General features: G+C 43.6%; 1 protein-coding gene across 6 annotated transcripts in view; it reads left to right on the forward strand.

Moving 5' to 3' along the window:
• Positions 1-2,647: 2,647 nt before the first annotated feature.
• The window catches only part of LOC121920925 (core histone macro-H2A.1), a 71,608-nt gene continuing 53,489 nt past the window's right edge, over positions 2,648-20,766 (forward strand). For all 6 annotated transcript variants that reach the window (XR_006101801.1, XR_006101802.1, XM_042448223.1 and 3 more), the window contains exon 1: positions 2,648-2,800. The gene's annotated coding sequence lies outside the window, so the exon portion shown is untranslated. The remainder of the gene's footprint in view (positions 2,801-20,766) is intronic.

Here is a 20,766-nt window from a genome sequence, read left to right on the forward strand (position 1 = left end):
GGTGGATGTAATGGTAGTAGTTGTGACATAAAACAACTGGCAAAATCAACACGCACAGCCTAAATGTACTTATGGCCCATTACAAACGGGCCAATAGTACGGACTGGGTCCGTATTAGGGTTAGAAAGGGGCGTCCCTTCCGGACGCCCCTAACCCTAATACGGACCGAGTCCGTACAAAATGATGACGCCCATTCCACACGGGGGCCATCATCTTTACGTAGCGGATGCGCTGTGTCCGCACGTTGTGCAGCACATATGACGCTGCGAGTACGCCATTGGTGCCTCGCAGCGTCATATCTGCGCCGCGGAAAGAAGTGCCATTTTGGGGCTTCTTTTTGCTCTGTGAGGGAGCCGCGTGTTTTGGCTGCTGCGGCTCCCTCGCGGAGCAACCAGCAGCGGCGTGAGACTGCCTGTTTTGGGCGGTCTGTAATGTGTCTATGTGTCCTCAGTTTCACATGGTTAAAGTGAAAATTTGGTAAAATAGGATGTTTCTAAAGAATTTTTTAAAATAATACAATTTAATTAAAAACAAAACAAAACTGGAGCCTCCCCTTTCTGCCCTCCCTGAGCCTTGCCCCACCCACACCGCCTTTTCATATCTGGTCACCCTGGCCCTCAGGGGTTCATGGACAGGGTGACCAGATGCCTCCTCCATTTCCAGGACACATTCTCCCATTTCAGCCTCACTCCAGGAGGAATTCCAAAATGTCCTGTTTTGTGACCATGGCTGAGGAACATGGGTTTCAGAACCCACACCCTAAACAGGGTGACCAGGCCCATCCTCCTTTTAAAAAGAGGCAGGCAAACACTTCTCCTCCTACTTCTCTGCCTGGAGTCGCCTGGAGTGGGAAGTACACTGTGCCCTGTGGGTGAATCAAGGCAAGGGGCATGTGGGCACATTTTGCAGCCAGAGAAAGCAAGTTGACCAGAGGCCCTTTTCCAGGACATGTCCTCCATTTCAACCTTATGTCCAGGAGTTATTTCAAAATGTCCTCCATTTTGAACAAGACTCAGAAGAATGAGTTTATATTTATATGAGTGTTCTTAGCTTTTATTTGGTCATGTCCTCTATTTTTTCTCAAATAGCCTACATTTCACAGTGCCTTGGCCTCTTTTGCAGTTATTTATTTAATATGTTTATTTGTATCCCGCTCTTTTCCCACGACTGGGACTCAGTTAGAACATCTGGTCATCTTGCTCATGTCTCCAGAGGCTCATCTCAGTGTTTCCTCATGCCCAGGGTAAGCAGACACCCTCCTTTTCCAGGGAACACCTCCATCTCAACCTTCTGTCCAGGGGGAATTCCAAAATGTCCTCCATTTTCAACAGGGCTAGGAAGAATGACCAAGAAGGATTATGGAGGCCAGCGTTGCAGAGTGGTTTCAGCATTGGACTATTGATTCTGGAGACTGGGGTTCAAATCCTTGCTCAGAAATGGTAACCCACTGGGTGACCTTGGGCAAGTCACACTCTCTCAGCCTCAGAGGGTGGCAGTGGCAAACCCCCTCTGAAGAAAACTGCCAAGAAAAATGGAAGGGGGTTGGACTGGATGACCCTGGAGGTCTCTTCCAACTCTTTGATTTAAAACATCTTGGAGGCATCCAACAACAAACAACCATCATGGATTTCTGTTTCTAGGAGTTTTACAGCTTTTCTTTGACCATGTAATCTCTAGTCTTGATTTCTGCAATGCACTCTACATGGGGCTACTCTGGTCGCTGGCAAATCCAGGTTCAACCATATAACACCAGTTGTAAAAACCCTTCACTGGCTGCCAATCAGCTTCTGGGCGCAGTACAAGGTGTTGGTTATTACCTTTAAAGCCCATCGTGGCTTGGGTCCAGGTTACTTGCTGGAGTGCCTCTCCTTATATAATCTACACTGCACTCTCAGGTCCTCTGGGGCTGGGAAGAATCTACTGCAGCCACAGAAGAGCAGATTGGCTGCAATTTCTCAGAGGAGTTTCTTTTCTGCTCTGGCTGGAGATCTGTCATTAGAGGCCTTTAAGATGGATCTCTTCCAGTGGGCCTTCCCAGATGGACCTCCCAAAGAAGGAAAGAAAGATAGCCCCTTCTGCCTTCAATCTGCTCACTCCATCCTGTTTATTTTATGTTATATTACTGATGTAATTTTTAACTGTGATTGAATTTTACTATGTGTAATGGTGGGAGGGTTAGGGGTTAATACATTTGTCCCTCCATATTTGCTGGAGCCTCTCTAGGTCCTCCAGCACAACTCTGTGGTCAATATCCGACAGACACTGACCATGGAAATGCACTGGAGGAGCTACAAAGGCCTAGCAGCATATTCTCTCTAGGAATCTCTAGGTCTTTCAGTGCAACTTTTAGTTAAAGTTGACCATAGAGTTGCAATCTAGAAGGACCTGGATCTTCCTAGAGAGGACATATGATGATGTCCTCCATATTTTTCTCTTCCCTTGAAAGCTCTCCCTATCGTGCAGTGCCTTGTCCTCCCTTTCAGGTTAGGCCACCTGGTCCCAGGAGGGAGACCTGAGGCCCTGGCCCTAAAAGGAGGAGGAGGCGCCTGTCTCTGAAGAGACACGAAGGGGAGGGAAGAGGCGCAGGGCCCCACGGGAGTCCTTGCGTTTTCCCGGAGAGGAGGAACTGGAAGGAAGGGATGTGACGTCACGAGGGCCCGCGCTGTGCATTGTGGGCCTCCCTGCCCAGCCTCCGACCTGCTCCAGTGGATCAGCGGAGGCCCAGGCGAAGACTGAAGGAGAGAGAGACGCCGGGAGACATCTTGCAGACGCCGCCGCCGCCGCTCCTGGAAGCGCCACGGTGAGCGAGCTCAAGGGGAGGGAGGGAGGGAAGGGGCCTGTCCTTCTGCCTTTCCCGCCGGGTCCCTGCTGCTGCTGCTGCTGCTGCTGCCACGGTCTCAGCCCAAGGCGCGCTTCTTTAGGGCGGCATTTTGGCATTCCTCCTGGACAGGAGGCTGGAATAGAGGAGGTGTCCTGGAAAAGGAGGAGCTCCTTGGTCATGGCTCAAAAAATGGAGGACGTTTTGGAATCCCTTCTAGACAGAAAGCTGAAATGGAGGGCCTGTCCTGGAAAAGGAGGATGCTTGGGGTGGCCGGGTGGGACGGCATTGTGGCATTGGAGCCCGTGTCCTGGGCCCCCTGTTCAGAGGGGTCTCTGAAACCCACGCTCCTAAGCCATGGTTACAAAATGGAGGACGTTTTGGAATCCCTTCTGGACTGGAGGCTGAAATGGAGGACGTGTCCTGAAGGAGGAGGTCTCTGAAACTCATAGTCATGGCTCAAAATATGGAGGGCATTTTGGCATTCTTCCCGGACAGGAGGCTGAAATGGAGGACGCGTCCTGGGAAAGGAGGAGGATGCATCCTGTCACCCTCAGGGCCAGGGTGACCAGATATGTCACCGCAAAAGGAGGACCAGGCACTGCAAAAAGGAGGCCCTCCAAGAAAAACAGAGGACGTTACCACATAAAAGCTATATTTCATGCAAATATAAATCCATGGTTCAGAATCAGGATAAAAATGGAGGATGTTTTGGAATCTCTCCTGGAAAAGGGGGCCCTCTGGCCACCCAAGGGGCTCTTTCTCAGCCCCCAGACTCAACAGATATAAACATATCCAAATATAAACCCCTGCTTCTTAGTCCTGCTCAGAATGGAGGACGTTTAGGAATCCCTCCTGGAGAGAAAGCCTGGCTGAGAAGGTGGCAGCAAGAAAGAGAGAGAAAGAGCCAGCCAGAAGGACAGAGCCCTCCTCTGTCCTTGCCTTAAGGGCCCCCCATGGCTGTCTCTCTCCGCCAGGTCCAGCTCCTGAGAGGTCTGGTGTTGAGGCTGGGGGCTGCTAATTTGAGGGGTGAAGGAAGAGCCCCCTGGATGCCCCTTGAGCAAGGCGACCAGAGGCCCTCCTTTTCTAGGACATTTCAAGCCTTGTGCCCAGGAGGAATTTTAAGCTGCTCTAAGAAGCTCCAATATACTTTTGTGTTTTGTCTGGGGGCTACCAGGTGGGAGGTGAATAAAGAGCCCCTTGGGTGACCAGAGGTCCTCCTTTTCCAGGACCTGCCCTGCATTTCTGCCTTCTGTCTAGGAAGGATTCCAAAACACCTTCCATTTTGAGCAGGACTAAGAAGCATGGATTTATATTTATAGCAGTGTTTTGAGCTTTATTTGGTCACCTCCTCCTCCTCCCCCCCCCCTTTATAGGTCTTCTGTCTTGCTCTGCCTGGCCCTCCTTTTCAGTTAGGACATCTGATCACTCTGTTCATGGAGAGCTGTGGCAGCTTCCTGGTGCTCTTAATAGAGAGAGAAAGGCAAGGGATCCACTCTTTCCTCTTTCTCCATGGTCCCTGGATCTTTGTTGTTATGTTTCATCTGAACCAGGAGCTTTGAGGGCTGGAGGTTTTTAAGCAGAGGCTGGATGGCCCTTGGGGTCCCTTAAAATTATGAGTCCCCCATGAATCAAGGTTGAGCGCACACTGTGCTTCTCCACCCTCTTTTCTTTTCTCCCCTCCCTCCCTCCCTCGTCTTCTTGCTGCTCACTTTGGGGCTTTGTACAGGAAAAGACAATGTGCAGACACTGCAAACAGGAGAGCAGCGGAAGCAGGAAGAGGGACGTGTTTGATCACTTTCTTGCGACCTTAAGCAAAGTTACATGTTTGCAGATTGGGGAGAACTTGAACCCGAAGGGGCGTTTTGGAAACCACCACCTGGAAAAAGTGGGAAGGCCACTTCTGAGAGTGAACCTGAGTGAGGGTCAGTTGTTGTACAAATTTCTCTACAGCATGCCATGTCATGTCATGAGTGCCCCAGCATAGTTGGGCCTATTTGTGCAGGTGCTCCTTGGGATGGCACACTTTTCTTGTGAGGGGCTGAAGGTGAATGAAAGTAGTAGTAAATTTACAGCGCTTTATAAATAAAGGTTAATAATAATAATAGTCCCTAAAGAGAAGGCTTGAAAGGGCAGGATCAGTTACAAATAAAATTAGATACCAAATGCATTTCAAAAATGCGAAACATTTTAACTGTTCCAGTCTTGGGGACTTCATTCTGAACATAGTCACTGTTTGCTTACTCTGTTGTCATATGTTGATATTAAGAAGTCTGCTTTTATGTATATGGATGAGGATGTTGGACTGGAGAGTAGGGCTGCATCTGCACTGCACGTATAGTGCAGTTTGACACCACTTTAACTGCCATGGCTCCAGCCTGTGTAATCCTAGAATTGGTAGTTTGTTGTGGCACCAGAGTGCTCTGACAGAGAAGGCTAAATATCCCTCAAAACTACAAATCCCAGAATTCCATATCATTGAGCCAGAGCCATGACAGTTAAAGCGGTGTCAAACTGCATTATTTCTACAGTGCACATTGGATCTGTGTCACTTCTTCTTAATCCGGGGAGTTGTAGTTTGTTTGGCACCAGAGCACTCTGATATAGGCTGCATCTGCACAGCAGAAATAATCAGGTTTTACACTATTTTAACTGTCATGGCTCAGTGCTATGGAATTCTGGGAATTGTAGTTTTGTGAGACATTTAGCCTTCTCTGTCAGAGGGTTCTAGTGCCACAACAAACTACAATTCCCAGAATGCCATAGCATTGAGCCATGGCAGTTAAAGAGGTGTCAAAGCATTATTTCTGCAGTGTAGATTGGGTCTGAGTAATTTCTCTTGAGTCTATGCTAGTGTACAGTTTGCCATTCTCACCACGGTGAATCCAAACATAGGGCCAAAACAGATGGCCCTGTAAAGCCGGCTGCTAGCCAGTTTGAGAGTGTGGTTTTTAGACAAGCTATGCCCCTGAGTTTCCCAGAAGCCTTGCTAGTGGTTACACAACAGCTGACATTGGGGCATCTTGGGGGCGTGGTGTTCAAAGGCCACTTGCCCCAGAGCCAGCCAAAAGCTGGCTCTAGAGGCAATGGGGCAGAAGAAAAGCCAGATTTTTTCCACCCCTATTTGGGACTGAAACTGGCCAGATTGGGGCCGCGGCATGCAGTTGCAGTGGTCCCAATCCAATTCTCTCAGGGGCAGCATCACACCACCCCTTCGGGGCCGTATGTTTCGCCCCTTAGTCATTTTTACAGGAGACCCCTTGATAGCAGTGAGACAAATTAGAAATTCTAACTAACCTAAGTTCCCTTGATTGCGCTGAAGTTATTTTAAGCATGATGAAAATCTGGTTCCGCCTACTGTGTGTATTTTGGCCCATGATGTTTTTGCAATCAAATGTTTAAACTAGAAATAACTTCACCCAAGCCCTTGTAGAGCATCAGGTTTTGTAGCATATAAATTGTAAGAGCTGATCAGGATTTCAGATTGCGTCAGTGTGATCAAAGTGTTAATATTTAAGCCTGTGGTTATTGTGAAGCTGCTACTTAGCAACAGGTGTGTAGGGACTGCTCCAGGTCATGTGTTTTCCCCTCCTGTTTCTGAACAGAACAACTCAAAACTCAGGTAACTCTGTTGTTGGAGAAAGAACATCTGACTGTAACTGAGGAGGAGATATATTTAAGCAATTGCAAACTCATTACATTTTGATTTAACATTTGAATGTGATTGATGAGTGACAGTCAGAGTAAAACTAATATAGCAGTTAATTCAACCAAAGGAATGCGTTTGATAGATCTATGGTATATTTTAAAGCATTGCTCTGAGGACATAATGTGCTACGATTTCAGGCTGTTTTCCTGTTGTTCTAAATTTTTAGAACATTCTTAAAATCTAAAGTATGATGAGGAAATAAGGGAAGTTAAGCAATGCTCATAGTTTCCATGTGGTTAACATCTTATTCAGGAAGAAGGAATACTGTATTCTAATCTGCATTCAATGTGGCCTAACTGCGTTCTAGATTTACACTGGTGTAACTGAGACATTAATTTGAACTGGTGACATTAAACACTGGAAAATTCAGCTCAGGGGTTCCTAACTTTAGCACAAAGTGATGCATACACTATTGATTAGGAAATATATCAGTTGTAGGAATATAGTGCACATGTTTGGAACGCTTCCAGTCACATAAAATAACCTCTGTTGCATAAAAGAGAATTTTTTGAAATAAAAGGCACACTCCATTTTAATAGTAAAGAGGAGGTAAAATTCTGAAGTATATATAACCTTCTAACATAAAAACATAATAAAATATCTAAATCATTTAATCAAAATTACTGAGGAAAATCAAGGGAAATGTTTTTGATTTACATAATTATTTTCAATTACATTTTTAAAAACCTCAGCCTGCTAGTCTAGCAGAGCCTAAGGTATATGAAAAGGATGAAAAGAGATCTTTGCTGGTATTTGTCTTATTTATGTCTATTGACAGAACATGTATGTGGAGGGGGGCACACACATGTGTTTTCATGTCATACCAACAAGGGGGACTATGTGGTAAGGTTGTCAGGTTGAAAACTGAAGAGTGTTACCGTATCTTTAATTATTGTACAGAAGAGGGAATTTTAGTAGGTGTTGCCTTGTCATGGAGCCATTTAACAAGCAATGCTTGCTGAAATTCCCTCTTATACAACCATTAAAGGTACATGAGCCTTCTCAAGTTGTGGCAACCCTACCAGGGAGAAGTGAATTCATAAGTAGGCAAATTTTCAACGTGACAACAAATACGCACATTACAGGGCAAGTGAATAGGAAACAGTGCAACCCAACCTACCATTGATGGAGCAGTCCTATAACTTCATATTACAAGAAAGGGGAAGAAATGATCCACAGGCCCCAGGGAGTTGCCACTGCCCCCATTCACTGCTGCTATTGATAAGACCTTTAATGGTTGTGTACAACTGACCACCCCCCTCTGTGTTTTCCCTTCTTCAATTCCAGAAGGAAATATGATTTTCTGCTCTTCAGACTGAAAGATGTTTGTGGCATAGGACTCTCTCTACTTTGTAGAATCCTGGCACCATTCTGCACAGTGTAGAGTTGCTGCAGTTTCCACTGGTGTTGGTAGTTATGATAGTGGGAACCTTGTGTGTGTATGTGCCTTCAGGTCACATGTTAACTTACGTAAATTTGGTTGCTATTAAATGGTGGTGGCAGCAGCAGGAAAATCAGCTGTGATGTTCCATATAGGATGGTGGGTTCTGGGGAGGTTGTGTGTGAACCTTCAGCCCTAAGAAGTTACCCACCTCTGAGATACAAGAAGAGTTTACAAGAGGTTTGCATCATGGAGATGTACAATTTTATGTGGATTGCAGTGATTGCGTCCTGAAATATTGAAAGCCATGCCCAAACTTTCTTTAATTGGTGGTTTCTTGTAAGCGATGCATATATGATTTTACTGATAAACATCGATTACTGTACCGTATTTTCCGGCGTATAAAACGACTGGGCATATAAGGCGAACCCCAACTTTTCCAGTTAAAATATAGAGTTTGGGATATACTCGCCGTATAAGACTACCCCTCTTCCAATGCACACCAAATAAAAATTAAAAAATATCAGATTTGATTTCAATATGGTAATTTTAATTCAAATGCTTATGACATGCAGGTACTTAGCAGGAAAACCTGTTGTATATAAAGCCTGCTTGGATTGGTCAGCTCTCCCTGTCTGCCCAGCCCTCCCTGTCTCCAAGATTTTCTTCTACCGTACTTGTACAGCACCACCCTTGCTGCTTTCATACGGTCACTACATATGGAGGGTATGCGGCCGTGGATGTTTTTGAGCTCCCCCCACCATATGCGGCGACCACAGACTTTCCAGTCTGGCTCAGACGTTTCAGCCCTATAAGATGACACCCAGCGTATAAGACGACCCCCGACTTTTGAGAAAATTTTCCTGGGTTAAAAAGTAGTCTTATATGCCAGAAAATACTGTACTTTATCTTCTATCTTAGAGAAGTCAATCATTCTTTGCTCCCAAAGGGGAAGTCATTCCTCCTGTTTTCTGAGTTCTCTTTGTTGCACTAATAATTCTAATTCTTTGCCCTTCTCATGCTCTACTGCCCTTCTCTCTACCTATGTTTGGTCTGGTGGGATAAGCACTTGCTATGAATGATGTGTTTTGCTTGCTTCAAAAAGGCAGCCTTGTTCTTAATAGGTATGTGTGACAGTAACAGTTGTTCAACAGTGGGACATACTGTCTTGGAGTGTGGTGGAGTCTCCTTCTTTGGAGATTTTTAAACAAAGGCTGAATGGCCATCTGTCAGGAGTGCTTTGACTGTGTATTCCTGCATGGCAGGGGGGTTGGACAGGGTGGCCCTTGTGTTGTCTTCCCATTTTGTCTGACTTAATTGTTTTAGCTTCATGTGTAATCTCCACAACATAGCAATATACTGTTAAATTCTAAGTTAGGTGGAAGGAGAAGGAAAGGAAAATGCAGTGTCCCAGAAGTTCAAAATAGATGTATAGGAATAGTGCTAATCTGGAAATTCCTGCCTGTTATCTTGAAGCATAAGGAGTTGGTGGGAGAGGAAAGGTAGGTGGCAATGGGAGCACAAAAGGAAGTGAAATGCAGTGCAGGGACTGGCAGTGATGCTCGATAGGAGGAAATTGGGAGGGTAGTAGAATACTGTAGGAACAATACAGAGCAGTTCAGCTGAATGGAACAGGGAGAGTGTCATGAACAGAGTATTGGATTTATACTGGGAAGACATGAATTCAAATGCTGACTCAGTAGTGAAGCATATTGAGTGATCTCTGGTCAGCCAGAGTCCCTTTTCCTACCCAATCCCAGGTGGGTTTTGTGAAGATGAAACGAGTCAGCCTCATGTCATTTACCTACATGGAAGAAGAGTTTGGTTAAATGAATAAAATAATATTTGCATGGTTCAAGGCTGATAATAATAGCATCTGATGGGAGCAACTGAAACATTGGCTATGAAGAGGAAGTGATGAAAAAATAACAAATGTGCCTCTCATTCATCTTGGCAGTTATCCAGTCTCAAGAGATCATTATCTAATGTCAAAGTCCCATTGATGCCACTATGTATATCTAGAAAAATCTTTAATTTGTGTATGAAGGCAATTACTGTCCATAAGTTTGCTTACCTTAGAATAGACAACTCAATGCATCATATTAATTAGGATGAATGTTAATTACTCTGCTGAAATAAATTGAGCATCTTGCCTATTACTAATCTGCCATTAGCTGGACCCTTTCAGCACACTAGCTTATCCAGAACAGAATGAGTGATCCAGTCTACCCACAGATACGGCCACAACAACCACAGCTTGTAAGGCTTCCAAAAAGTAGTAGGTTTATGGTACCCAGGGAGGAATTACAGGGCAACATAATGAAGATATTGTTTCTCAACTGAAGCTCTTGGGATGTGGAGGGCTGGAATTTCAGTCCAGAAAAAAAGAAAGGAAAGTGAACTTTAAAGGAATGGTAATCCTAGCTGCTTAGCAGTTTAATGCTACCCGTGATGAAAGATGTGCAAATGTTACATAAGCCAAGCCTTCAACCACAATGGCTGTAGTAACATGTTAGAGTGAGCCAAGAAAGGAGAGGAGCTTTTTTGGATCTGCATACCATGTAGCCTCCTGCTTCCAATTTACTAGCCTCTACTCATAGAGCTGCTTCAATGTTTTTAGTATCCCCCCCCCTTTTTTTTTTTTAAAGGAAAATTAGTATACCCCGCCCTCCCATTTCACTCATTTCCTGCCAGTTTCACCAGAATACCAGTGGTTGCTACTGGGCTCATTGACAGAAGATCTCTTTGTGTTGGTAGCTGGGACCCTTTCACACTACACAACTACTATGATTACATTTTAGCTGCCATGACTGCATCTCATGGAAACCTGGGATCTACAGTTTGATGAGGTACAGGAGTTCCCTAGAAGAACATTTAACCTCCTTATGAAGGTACAAATTCAGGATTTTCTAGGATGGAACCATGGCATTTCAACTGGAATCATAGTGCTATAACTGTCTTCTGTGACAGACTCCCTGCACCTAATGCTGTACTGTGTTGCTAGTGTGTAGTTACAAAAGATGCAGAATATTTTTTTTAAAAAAGTGAGTACACTAATTTTGTATCCCTCCAGTGAGCAGTGGTTTTTCACCTGCTGATTAATTTGTTCATTGTAGTTGACTCAGTATATCAGTCTGTCCTTTTTCTTGGTGTACATGGCCTAGTTATTGTTCAATGCTAATGAGGATTATTTGTATCACTGCAGGAGACAAAAACTCAATAATAACCCTCTTCCATTTGCAGTGAAGTTATTAAACTGGAAATAAACTATATTTTGCCTGTAATATTTTTTGTTTAAGCAGAGGCCACATGTTAATTACCTGTAAATAAAAAGTGGAGGAAGTGATAAGGGTGAAGAATATATCCATATGGGCTTACTGGAGGGAAAAGGAGGGAAATCAACAAAGAAGAATTCAAATGAATAGCGAGCACATGTAGGGGTAAAGTCAGAAAACCTAAAGCTCTGAATGAGCTCAGGCTTGCTAGAGAGGTTAAGAACAATAAAAAGGGCTTTTGGGGGGTATGTTCACAGCAAAAAGAAGAAGGAAATGGTAGGGCCACTATGTGGAGAAGATGGTGAAATGCTAATGGGACAGAGAAAAGGCAGAATTACTCAACACCTTCTTCAGTCTTCTCACAAAAGGAAAAGGGTGCTCAACCTGAGCAAAATGGAGCACAGAATAGGTAAAGAGGTAGTACAAGACCTTGTTAATCTAAACAAATTTAAGTCTTCTGTACCAGATGAACTACATCCAAGGGTATTAAAAGAACTGGTAAATGTAATATTGGAGCCACTGGCAATAATCTTTGAACTCCAGGAGAACTGGACAATCCCACCGGACTGGAGGAGAGCAAACATTGTCCCCATCTTCAAAAAGGATAAAAAGAGGACCCCAAGAATTATTGTCCAGTTAGTGTGACATCAATACTGTACGAGGAAAGATTCTGGAGCAGATTATTAAACAGAGTCTGTGAATGTCTAGAAGGCAATTCCATAATCACAAAAAGTCAACATGGGTTTCAGAGAAGTCACGTCAGACAAATCTGATCTCTTTTTTTGATAAAATTACCAGTTTGGTAGATGAAGGGAATGCTATGGATATGGTATATCTTGATTTCAGTAATGCCTTTGACAAGATGCCCCATGACTTGTAAAATTTGGGCTAAGCAAGGCAGCTGTTACATGGATTTGTAATTGGTTGACTGGCTGAACCCAAAGGGTACTCAACAATGGCTCCTTTTCATCCTGGAGAGAAGTGACCAGTGGGATCCCACAGGGTTCTGTCCTGGGGCCAGTGCTATTCAACATCTTTATCAATGTCTTGGATGACAGAATTGGGGGCATACTTATCAAATTTGCAGATGAGACCGAGTTAGGAGGAGTAGCTAATACCCCTGACGACAGGATCAAAATTCAAAACGACCTGAATAGATTAGAAATCTGGGCCAAAGCTAACAAAATGAACTTCAACATGGAGAAATGTAAGGTACTGCACTTAGGGCAGAAAAATGAAGTGCACAGATATAGGATGGGGGACAGCTGGCTGAACAAGACTACACGTGAAAGGGATCTAGGAGTCCAAGCAGACCACAAGTTGAACATGAGTCAACAGTGTGATGCAGCAGCTAAAAAGGCCAATGCGATTTTAGGCTGCATCAATAGAAGTATAGTCTCTAGATCAAGGGAAGTAATAGTGCCGCTGTATTCTGCCTTCGTCAGACCTCACCTGGAATACAGGGCACCACAATTCAAAAATGATGTTGAGAAACTGAAGTGTGTCTAAAGGAGGGCAAGTAAAATGGTGAAGGGTCTTGAAACCATGCCCTGTGAGTAATGACTTAGGGAGCTAGGGATGTTTAGCTTGGAGAAGAGAAGGTTAAGAGGTGATATTATAGCCCTGATTAAATATGTGAAGGGATGTCATGTTGGGGATGGAGCAAGCTTATTTTCTTCTGCTCCAGAGAATAGGACCCGGAACAATGGGTGCAAGCTACAGGAAAAGGGATTCCACCTAAACATTAGAGGAGCTTCCTGACAGTGAGAGGTGTTCAACAGCGGAACACACTCCCTTGGAGAATGGTGGAGTCTCCTTCGTTGGAGAGCTTTAAACAGAGGCTGGATGGCCATCTGTTGGGGGAGGTTTTGATTGAGAGTTCCTGCATGGCAGGGGGTTGGACTGGATGGCCCTTGTGGTCTCTTCCAACTTTATGATTCTGTGATTGAAAATGTAGTGTGATTTTGCTATACACTGATTGCCAGCTGAATATTACTCAAAGGTGCATTAATTTGTATATCCAGAGAGACTGATGTTTTAAATGAAATTCAGATATAAATGGCAAAAAACACCAGTAAACATCCTTTTATATTTTCATGTGATGCTAACATTTTAATTTTCTGTCAAGGAGATACTTTTTTTTTTAACATCACCTCCTTCAGGCTTCTCCTGTTCTCCTTAAGGAAAGATAAAGCTGGTTATTTGTGGCACAGCTACATGGTAGACTGATATCACAGAGGAAGAAGCATCGTTTAATGCATGGGTGCCCAACTTGGAAGGAGGTAGGGGCCAAAATTAAGGTTGACTAGGTTGTTTGGGCCACCAATAGATTTAGGACAGTGAAATATAGGAGATTTAGGGGAAATGTAGGACATTCAAGCAAAATGGAGGACACAACCAAATAAAAGCTGGAAGCATATAAATATAAATCCATACTTCTTAGCCATGCTCAAAATGGAGGATATTGTGGAATCCCTCCTCCTGGACAGGAAGACCGAGATGGGAGCCATGTCCAGGAAAAGGAGGGAAAGTCTGGTCACCCTACTAAGCGGCAGGCATCTCCTCCCTCCTTTCTTTCTTTCTTTCTTTCTTTCTTTCTTTCTTTCCTTCCATGCTTGCTTCCTCCCTCCCTCCTTTCTTTCTTTCTTTCCTCCCTCCCTCTCTCCCTCTCTCCCTCCTTCCTTTCCTTCATTCTTTATTTCCTTGCTTCTCTTCCCTCCCTCCCTCCTTCCCTTCTTTTTTCTTTCTTTTCTTGCTTCTTTCTTTCTTTCCTCCAATCCTTCTTTCTTCCTTTCCCTGCTCCCTCCCTCCCTCCCTCCTTTCTTTCTTTCTTTCTTTCTTTCTTTTCTCCCTCCCTCCTTCCTTTATTTTGTTCTTTATTTCCTTACTTCTCCTCCCTCCCTCCCTCCCCCCCTCCCTCCCTCCCTCCCCCCCTTCTTTTTTCTTTTCTTCCTCCTATCCTCCCTCCCTCCTTTCTTTCTTTCTTTCTTTCTTTCTTTCTTTCTTTCATCACTTCTTCACTTCCTTGATTCTTTCTTTCTTTCCTCCCTTCCTCCCTCCCTCCCTCCTCCTCCTCTTCTGCTGAGTCACTGACCTTTGAGTAGCCTGGGGGCTTTGCCAGGCGGGCAGCCTTGTGAGGACGAGGATCCTGAATCCCAGGCCGCCTGGCAAAAAGGCACGGCGGTCTCCTCCTACTCCTCTCCCATACACACCCCAATGAAGACCCTGGGCCCCTTACGTTAATGAACCAAACCCCTGCCCTCTCTTGCTCTTTTGCTGTCTCTCTCCCTGCTCTCTCTCCCTGCCCTGCCAATTCTACTCTGCCGCTTGCCCTGCAAAAAGCTCCTTCCTCAGGGCCTCACTCCCTCTGGGGTGAGAGGAGCTGTAAGCCTGCCCCCAGCAAAAGCTCTCCTGGGAAGTCTGGGGGATGACTCCATTGCTCCCATCCTCCAAAGCCCTGTGCAATCAGGGAGGACTCTGAGAGCCGGGACATCCTCTTCCTCCTGACTATTTGGCCCCGGGCCTCCAGAAATCCTTTGACGGGCCGCATCTGGCCCCCAAGCCACAAGTTGTGCACAGCGATGCTTTTCCTGCCCAGGGCCCAGGCTTGATCACTGGTGTGTCCAGTCAGAGAGAAAACACTGAACTCTCTGACCAGTAGTCTAGCCTAATATAGGGCAGTTTTCTGTCAAGAAGAGGAACAAGACAGAGCCTATGAATTTGTCACTAATGATAAAAACTGGAGAAATGCCATAATATTTGCCAAATTCAGAAAAACCAAAAGTGTCTACGTGCATGACTTCTTGTTATAGAGAGGATTCCACTGTTTCTAATTTCCATAGTGTCTTCTTTTTGTTAGAGAAGAATCTTGTCAGAAATTATTCTGACAATTAATGTTTCAGGAATTACACTGGGTTGCTTGGTGGGCATTCATATGCTGTCTGATCGCATGTAGCATGCATAAGGTTTACCCCAGAAAATAAATAGACAAGTTTAATTTCCTCAGTTTTTGCTTGCAGCTACTCTCATATACAGTACAGAGAAGTTCTGGAGAAGGAAGATCAGCTGAAGGGGGGAGAGATGGTGGGCATCCTTTATTCCATTTTGGAGGGATGTACAATCGCCCCCTTGTTTTCGCAGGTGATCTCCCCCCCCCCCCGAAAATGGAAATGCGTGTATATTCAAGCCCCATGGCTTAAATGGGGGCACACTCTCACACACAGCTTTCCCCCCTCTGTGTGTGTGCCCATTATTTCCCCCTCTGTTTCCTGCTTACAAGGGACGCAGATATATGTTTTGATATAAATAGATAATATAGCTGTGGCAGATCCAAGGACATTTAAGTAGTTTGAATTTGTTTACATATGCCTCATTCAGATATAAGATCAAACTACAGTTTAGTGATATGAAAATGAACTGTATCGAACCTTACGCTAACAGTCTTCTTCCGCCTCCTCCACATTTCCTCTGGTGAGGTTGTAAGGAAGAATACAGGAGCTTTTGCTTCTCTTTTATATTTATCTCAGTGTCAGTTTTAACTTGGAGAAACTGTAATTAAACGTCAGTGTGGTTTGTTGGAACAAGCTGAATTCAAACCATAGTTTATGAAGCTTGCTCATTGCTACTACCTGCAACCCACAATTTAAGGATCAGATTATATATTCATCTGCTAAAATGGTAGCAGAGGCTTCACATGTTGCATCAGGGACATGTGTAAGCATCAGACCTGCTGATGTTTTCCCTATTTTTTCCTTGCAGTCTGTTCTGTAGCCAAGTGTACACACACATGCCCTATGTCTGCAATATATATTTATGTCAGTTTGATGGCACTAACTGGCGTAGAATAGTGGGATTTTTAATCTGGAAGTATTTAGAAGTGCCTTCTAGAGAGTTCTGGTGTTGCACTTCAGGGAAGTACATTAGAGCGCTCTCCTACAGAATTCAAAATACCTTCCCAAATTACAAATCTCAGGATCCTATAATAAAATAAATAATAATAAAATTTTATTTATATTTCCCGCCTCTCCCAATGGATCAAAGCAGGATTACAACAAGAATACAATGATACAATATCTAAAATACAATATCTAAAACTGCTACCATAAAATCAGTAAATGGCAATTCTGACCTGAGGTGAACCGTTCTTCTTTATAGAAGATCTGGGGGGTAGGCTCGCTGGAAGAGATCTGTCTTTAATGCCTTCTTAAAGGCATCTAAGGTAGATATGAGGCAGATCTCTTCTGGAATGTTTCATAGCATGGGGGCAGCAGCAGTTTATGCTCTTTGGGAAGTAGCTGTTAATCTCACTTTAGGATAGTCAAGTAGGTTCTTCCCAGTTGTTCTGAGGGTGCAGGGCGGATTGCATAGGGAGAGGCGTTCCCTCAAGTAACTCAGGCCCAAGCCATATAGGGCTTTAAAGGTAATAACAAACACTTTGTATTGCTCCTGGAAGCTAATTGGCAGCCAGTGTAAGGATTTTAAGACTGGTGTTATATGGTCTGATCCGGAAGTTCCAGTGACCAATCTGGCTGCTGCATTTTGGATTAGTTGAAGCTTCCGAACTTGGGACAAAGGTAGCCCCATGTAGAGTGCATTACAGAAATCTAAGTGAGAGATTACCAGTGCATGTACCACAGTTTCATGGTTCTTTTTGTCGAGGTAAGGATGCAGTTGGCGTATCAGCCGAAGCTGGTACCAAGCACTCCTGGCCATTGCATCAACTTGAGATGATAAATGTAAGGATGAGTCCAGGAGTTTTCCTAAACTGCGGACTTTGTCCTTTAGGGGACTCCATCCTAGCTTCTGAGGGAGAGAGGGGGTGGGCCAACCCCATCAGGCCTCCCCAAAGGAACTGAGCCCTTCCCAGGAGGCACCTGGCTCCATCCTGGCCTCTGAGGGAGAGAGGGGGTGGGCCAACCCCATCAGGCCTCCCCAAAGGAACTGAGCCCTCCCCAGAAGGCATCTGGCTGCATCTTCCACTCCCTTCCCCTTTTGTGTCATGTCTTCTTAGATTGTAAGCCTGAGGGCAGGGAACCGTCTAATTAAAAGGTTGTATGTACTGTGTAAATTTACAGCGCTATATAAATAAAGTTTAATAATAATAATAAGTGTGACCCTGTCCAGGACAGGATGGCAAATCTCCATCCCTGGACTAGGAGTACCTATCATGAGTACCTCTGTTTTTTCTGGATTCAACTTGAGTTTGTTTTCCTCATCCATCCCATTACTGACCCTAGGCCGGCATCCAGAGGAGAGATGCCATCCTTAGTCACTACAACAGTCGGAAACATGGCAGATAAAGTGATATCAATCTGATAATAACTGTTCATGGAGTTTGGAATCCTGAATGCATTAATAAGAATTAGTTCTGTTGTCTTGGAGTTTATCAGCATGCATGTTTTATGGAAACAGTGAGGATGGGAGATGCAGATAGGAACAAAGGAGGTAATGGCAGGACATTTATGTAGAAGAAATCTATGCTAACGAAGAGCCTTTTGTAAAGTTTTTTTCCCTACAGATGACTAATTTTCCAATTTTAATGTTGGAAAATCTAGACTCCACAAATAGCAATTCGAATTAAGTGGGAATCATGGTTGTTTAAACCAGTTCGAGCTGAATCACGATCCGGTTGAAAAGGTAGCGGGGATGAGGCCTTGGTGCAGAAACATCTGTGACTCCTTATATCAGCTTTCAAAGTACATACACCAAGTAGAAGAACACGAACACCAATGTCATAACCGTCACTGTACCAACAATTGCTGTTCAATCAACAATCCCTGTTCAAACATAATGGGAAATCATCATTTCATCCTATATGTTCAAACCTGTGTGAGCACCCTTTTTTCCTTCTCTTCTGCAACAACAAGAAGACTTCAGAAGCCTTTCTTTTGCTTTTTAGAAATCATTGTTTCCTATTACATATGTACTCAGATCACTCTGTTTAGTTTAAACTAGAGGTGGGCGACTGTAAAAGACTAGGGACTTTCAAAAGACCTTGACAATCACACTCTCTGCCATACCTGCTCCTGCAAAAACAAAATCAATTATTTTGCCCCACAGGGGCCCTAAGAGACATGGGACATCCTTTGGGGCTTTCTTGCCCTGAGGGCACAAAAAAGCTCTGGGACCCACACTTTGCCCACCTTTGGTTTAACTTACGGTTTAGTAAAAACTAACCAGAATCAAATCATGTTACGACTTGAGTCTCCCTTATCTGAAATGCTTGGGACCAGAAGTGTTTTGAATTTTGGATTTTTTTTTTTTCAGATTTTGGAATATTTGTAAATACATAATGAGACATTTGGAGATGGAACCCAAGTCTAAACATGAGATTAATTTATTTTCCATATATCTTATACATATAGTCTGAAGGATATATAATTTTGTACATGAAACAAAGGTGTCGCTATCTCAGCCACCCATATGGACAATTTTGCACTTTGTAATTCCAGATAAGGGACTCTCAACTTGTAGTGGATATTGTCTGACCCAAATGACAATTCAAGTGCTTCAAGGTTTAACATAAGGGTTAGGGTTATGGAGGTGAAAAGTTTTCTATGTCTTTCCCCATCTGCCCATCTAAGTAGGATACATTCAGTTTTTCTCTGAATGGTTCCAACGTACAGATAATCATAACTTGTCATTTCCACTTTGCAAAACCATGGTTCACTGAGAAACATGGTAGGACTATTTTCTTAATATGTTACATTCAAGAGCCAGCATGGTTTGGATGTTGGACCTAGGGCCCTGGGAGACAGTATTTATTTATTTTTGTTTTTTAAGTGGCTGTGCACCAGGAATTCAAAGATATAGCCATGTTATCTGTGGAATCAGTATGTAGAGAGATCTTGTAGCTAACTGAAAGAAAGAAGTTGGCAGCAAGAGCTTTTGTAGATTTAAGTCTACTTTCTCAGATGCATTTGGTGGAGTCTGAGGAAGTAGTTGTAAGTCTATGAAAGCTCATGCTGCCATCTTCTTTCTTTCAGTTAGTCTCAAAGGTGCTACAAGGTCTCTGTCCATCAGGAAGTATTCTTTGGGCAGCTTGAAAATACAGAAGTAGACAAGGAGCGTGCTGCAAAACTGACCATAAGAACTGCCATTATGATAGTCTGAGGGCTTATTATGCAGAGGCAACTATCTAATTGTCACTAACTTTACCTACAAAAATAAGTGTAGTCAATCATATCTCCTTACAAGTGTCCCTATTTGTAAATTTATACACAATGTGTGTGTGTGTGTGTGTGTGTGTATACGCACGCACACACACACACACAAATATTTAATGTATAAAGGACCTCAAAACACACATTTTAACTATTTCCTTTCTCTTCTGAAATGTTACTTTGTTTGGCCTTTTTCCTGTGGGCATTTTCCTCTGAGGCATCAAAACTAGCATTCAATTTTACTTTATTTATCTTGTTCAAGAGAACACACACTCTCCTTTTCATCTCCCCTTTTAGGAAGGTAGCAAATCATAGGTTAACAAGATTGTGTGTTGGGGGGCGGGGGGATAGATTGAGTTAGGCACTGAAATTATAGTCGCAATCAAAAACAGGCTTCCATCCTGAAATTTAGACAGGCTAGAGTGTGTAGAATAGCTAGAAGTTTATTTAAAACCTTGTATGACATGTCAGCACAGATCAGAAATCACATAATAGCAGAAGTTGCAAAATGTCAGAGTGGGACTGGATGAACTTGCTCTACTTTATTTGGAAATGAGTCCCTTTGAGATGCCTGACACATGTATTGATAGGTTTGCATTGCAGGGAGAGAGCCCAGGAGCAAAAGAAATAGAACAATAGAGCAACAAGCAGCTAATGGAGAGAACAAGCAAAGAGAATTCAAAGCCTAGACATGATGATTTAATAATAGCAAGAAAGCAGGGAGGATTGGTTTGAAAGAGGAGGGGGAAATCACTGTGAAAATGCACCCCTTTGTGTTAGGACAGCTTTGGGTCAGCTGAAGGTTTTCCTATGCCTAATATACACCATTGGGTTTTCCTTTGGCTTATAAAACATTGTTTATAAACCTGTCTATCTCCATAGGGGTGAAGGAAAAAGCCACTACAGGCTTGTTTTACAGGAAATAAAGGGTTCAGGAATTTGGACTAGTTTACTAAACCACCAGCTCCCAGAAGAGCAACAGTTTCTGTGCTTGTAAACCACCCCTCTCCACGGAGCTTTTCAACATTTTAATTTAATGCCTGTACACTTACAAAAACACAAGTTAAAAATGACAGACACTTGGCAGAACTATCAGCAATAGGTTTGTGTGTGGTAGTAAATTAACATGCAATTGCTGGCCATCATTCATGGGTGTCCAGTCCAATTATGTTTGTGGAAGGAAGTTGTCAGATTGAAGTTTACAAAATTCCATGCAGGAGAATGGAATATAACAGCCTGATTCATAAGGAGATGGATTCCACAGGTTTGAACCCCAAGAGCTGAATTGCAGCCTTCTGTCCTTTCTAAACAGATAAATGAACAAAAAACTATGAAGTGGGTGTCAGTAGGATTTAGTCTTGGAATGTTCTTTTAAGGCCAAGGTGTATGAAACATGTTGAAGTCACAGTGGAGAGCAGAGT

This window comes from Sceloporus undulatus, chromosome 2 (genome assembly GCF_019175285.1).
Source record: "Sceloporus undulatus isolate JIND9_A2432 ecotype Alabama chromosome 2, SceUnd_v1.1, whole genome shotgun sequence".
Classification (NCBI taxonomy): Eukaryota; Metazoa; Chordata; class Lepidosauria; order Squamata; family Phrynosomatidae; genus Sceloporus; species Sceloporus undulatus.